Here is a 5,000-nt window from a genome sequence, read left to right as displayed (position 1 = left end):
TATTATTATCACTATTATTATCATTATTTATTATCACTATTATTATTATTATTATTATTTAATATTATTATTATTATTATTATTTAATATTATTATCATTATTATTATTATTATTATTTAATAATAATATTATTATTATTATTATTATTATTATTTAATATTATTATTATTATTTAATATTAATATTATTATTATTATTATTATTATTAATAATACTGGCTAAGCTATAACCCTAGTTGGAAAAGCAGGATGCTATAAGCCCAGGGCCCCAACAGGGAAAATAGCCTAGTGAGGGCAGGAAACAAGGAAGCTTTTCAATTGATATTTTTTTTTTCAAGAATCACTTTCAATTTTGCTTTGTGTTATGGATGGGAAATTTTTGTGTATTGGTGATTGATGGTATTAATTGTTATTCCTGAATATATTGAACTAGTGTATGCGACCCGGCAAAAATGAAGGATAGATATTTAGATGGATATACACAAATGCGTGCTATCCTCTTACCAGGGTAAGACTACTTCGTCTCCCCCTATCCCAGAGATGCCTATATGATAATTTTACTGATTTATAAGTTTTTTTTTTATATTCATATAAGCCATATATTATATACCTCCTAATACGTGGATTCTCTCTCTACCTCGGGATCAGAGACCCAAGGGGGAATCAACTCAAGGAAAATAGCTTCTGGTCGACCGGGGAATCGAACCTGGGCCCAAGGAACTTAGGTTCCATTGACTTAGTAACTCAGCCACAAAACCCGAGGTAGAGAGAAGACAGATATTAGGAGGAATATAATATATGGCTTACATATATATATATATATATATATATATATATATATATATATATATATATATATATATATATATATATATATATATTTCAAATAAGCCATATATATTAATACATTAAAGTCTGGATTCTCTTAACGACCTCGGGATCAGAGCCCCAGGCGGAATCACCCAAAGACTATAATATCAGACCGGCCGGGATTTGAACCCTGGTCCAGGATATCTGTATGCCAGTGACCATACCACTCAGCCACGAGGAAAGATAATATATATATATATATATATATATATATATATATATATATATATATGTATGTATATATATATAGAGCATAATTGATAAATGATCTTACTTATTTACTCTCAATTGGTTGTAAATCAATACTGTGAAAGCTTGATGCCATATCCATATAAAAGCCATTACTGTAAAGAGCATGTACTTACATCACAATTACTTACTATAGGGACAATTTAGCACAATATCGCGTAATTGTCAAATGCTGCGAAAATCGAGTACTTGCACTCATTCCCTGCAATCGCTAGTCGTCAGTGTGAAGGCCCAGTACTTACACTCGTTTCCTGCCATTGCACACACACCAGTATCAATACCGAGTACTTAGCTTTAATTTCCTGCTGTTGCAACCGACGATGTAACTTGATTCAATGATGAGCTCTCTTGCAAATCGGGTTGAAGGACAGCAGACGAATGAATGCATTCATTCGTCATTGTTGCAAAGAGAGAAACTTGAGGCTTTGGGCTTTTGCAAAGATGTGAGAGTTAAAATAGTTCAAGTTTCAGTTCATTCTTGCAAAAGTTTAGACTTGTATCGAAGGTTTTTTTAGGTTGAACTGTTGCATTGGATGTTTTTATGTTGAACTGTTGCATTGAAAGTTTCTATGTTCAACTGTTGTATTGAATGTTTTTATGTTGAACTGTTGCATTGAAAGTTTCTATGTTCAACTGTTGCATTGAATGTTTCTATGTTCAACTGTTGCATTGAATGTTTCTACGTTCAACTGTTGCATTGAATGTTTCTATGTTCAACTGTTGCATTGAATGTTTCTATGTTCAACTGTTGCATTGAATGTTTTTATGCTGAACTGTTGCATTGGATGTTTTTATGTTCAACAGTTGCATCGAATGTTTTTTATGTTGAACTGTTGCATTGAACGCTTTTATGCTGAACTGTTTTTATTTTGAACTGTTGCATTGAATGTTTTTATGTTGAACTGTTATATCGAATGTTTTTATGTTGAACAGGCTGACATAAGTCTCTTTTTATAGTTTATATATGAAAGATCTATTTTAGTGTTGGTACTGTTCTTAAAATGTGTTATTTTAATTGTTCATTACTTATTTTGTAGTTTATTTATTTCCTTATTTTCTTTCCTCACTGGACTATTTTCCCTGTTGGAGCCCTTGGGCTTATAGCATCCTGCTTTTCCAACTAGGGTAGTAGTTCAGCTATTAATAATAATAATAATAATAATAATAATAATGATAATAATAGTAATCCACTCGAATTACAAGTCTCGAACACGATTAAAATCCGCGTATCGCGAACTTAAAAGACCCTATCAAAGTCTAAAGTCTATAGTCTAAAGTCTAATGTCTAAAGTCTAAAGTCTAAAGTAGATCTCAGCCCATATCAACCCTGACAGAAAAAAGAAGCCTTAGAACGGCCCATCTTTTCACCCGAACGCGTTCGAGAGTTCAAACGGGAGACGAACCACGAGGGTTACATTTCAAGAGGGATGTTCGTCTGACATACAACACGTGACACTGTGTCCTTCCCAGAGAGAGAGAGAGAGAGAGAGAGAGAGAGAGAGAGAGAGAGAGAGAGAGAGAGAGAGAGAGGACCGTTGTTCTTAACCCGCATAGTATGGGCCCGAGTTGAATACATCCTGTGTGAAGATTATGGTATGCGGTTTGATATGAGAGGGGGGTACTACTGGATGTACACCCTCAGGGGATGTGTAAAGGGTGTACTATTCAGCCAGTGTACATTACATCCCTTAAATGAATGTTGTGGAGTGGGTGTAGAGAACGAGACGGGCGAATGTTGACTTGTCATCTCGACCATCAATTGAGCAAATCTGCAGTTTCACATTGGACTCGGGGAGATCATTTCTTTGCAGTTCTTTGAGGGAGGAAACGTTCCCCGTCCTGCTTCATAAAGGGTAAACGTTTCTGCCTTACTTCAAAGGGACAAACGTCTCTGCCTTGCTTCAAGGGTGCAAACGTTTCTGCCTTGCTTCAAGGGTGCAAACGTTTCTGCCTTACTTCAAAGGGGTAAACGTTTCTGCCTTGCCTCAAAGAGGCAAACGTTTCTGCCTTGCTTCAAAGGGACAAACGTCTCTGCCTTGCTTCAAAGGGGCAAACGTTCCTGCCTTGCTTCAAGGGTGCAAACGTTCCTGTCTTGCTTCAAGGGTGCAAACGTTCCTGCCTTGCTTCAAGGGTGCAAACGTTTCTGCCTTGCTTCAAATTTGCAAGCCTTTGTGCTTTGCTTTGATTAAGAAAACTTTTCTTCCCTGCTCAAATACAGAAAACGTTCCAGTATTGTTTTGATAAAGGAAACTTTGCTACATTGCTTTGAGGGAGAAAACATTTTTACGTATATTATGAAGAAAGAAACGTTTTAACCTTGCTTTGGAGAAACCATTTCTGGAATGCTTGTGCCATTTTTAACGGGACGCATACACGAATGTAGTAATAATAATAATAATAATAATAATAATAATAATAATAATAATAAGGGTAGAAGATACTCCTTAGCTACGGTAAGCAGCTCTTCTAGGAGGACACTCCAAAATCAAACCATTGTTCTCTAGTCTTGGGTAGTGCCATAGCCTCTGTACCATGGCCTTCCACTGTCTTGGGGTAGAGTTCTCTTGTTTGAGGGTACACTGGGGCACACTATTCTATCTAATTTCTCATCATCTTGCTTGTTTCGAAGTTTTATAGTTTATATATAAAAGATCTAATTTAATGTTGTTACTGTTCTTAAAATATTCTATTTTGAATATTTATTACTTCTCTTGTAGCTTATTTATTTCCTTATTTCCTTTCCTCACTGGGCTATTTTCCCTGTTGGAGCCATTGGACTTATAGCATCTTGCTTTTCCAACTAGGGTTATTATTATTATTATTATTATTATTATTATTATTATTATTATTATTATTATAAGTTATTATTATTATTATTGTTATTATTATTATAAGTTATTATTATTATTATTATTATTATTATTAGATAATTTCCTTATTTAGCTTATTGTTAAGATGGTAGAAGAATAATGATCACAGTTAGCTAGCTAACAATAGTAGTGAATAATTTGCAAAGTAAAGTATTAGTAAGAATAATGTTAAGTTTAGTTCACCCACAATTTTATTTACATAAAGATAATTTTTATCAGTATTAATTCTTATATTTATTATTTCACATTTCAATTACATAATAAATTCATATAATTCCATGATTATGTCACAATTTTATTCATATAAAGATACGTTTTTATCAGTATTAAGTCTTATGTTTATTATTTCACATTACATTCACATAAATTCATATAATTCCATGATTATCAGTTTTATTTCTTATATTTATTATTTCACATTACATTTACATAGTAAATTCATGTAATTCCATGATTAAGCCACAATTTTATTCATATAAAGATACGTTTTTATCAGTATTAAGATTTATATTTATCATTTCACATTACATTTACATAATAAATTCATGTAATTCCATGATTAAGCCACAATTTTATTCATGTAAAGATACGTTTTTATCAGTATTAAGATTTATATTTATTATTTCACATTACATTTACATAATAAATTCATGTAATTCTATGATTAGGCCACAATTTTATTAATTTAAAGATACGTTTTTATCAGTATTAATTCTTATATTTATAATTTCACATTACATTTACATAATAAATTCATATAATTCCATGATAATCCACAATTTTATTCATATAAAGAGACGTTTTTATCAGTATTAAGATTTATATTTATCATTTCACATTACATTTACATAATAAATTCATGTAATTCCATTTCCCACAAGACCATTTCAAAGCATATAAACTTCAAAATGGAAATACGAACCGTGCAAAATCGTCCTACTAAGAAAACTTAACCTTATTTCACGGGTATCCGGTAGCTTTTCAACTGACACATTCAGTCTACTTTGTTCC

The sequence above is a fragment of the Palaemon carinicauda genome, chromosome 40 (assembly GCF_036898095.1).
Source record: "Palaemon carinicauda isolate YSFRI2023 chromosome 40, ASM3689809v2, whole genome shotgun sequence".
Classification (NCBI taxonomy): Eukaryota; Metazoa; Arthropoda; class Malacostraca; order Decapoda; family Palaemonidae; genus Palaemon; species Palaemon carinicauda.
This window is presented reverse-complemented; position numbering follows the sequence as displayed.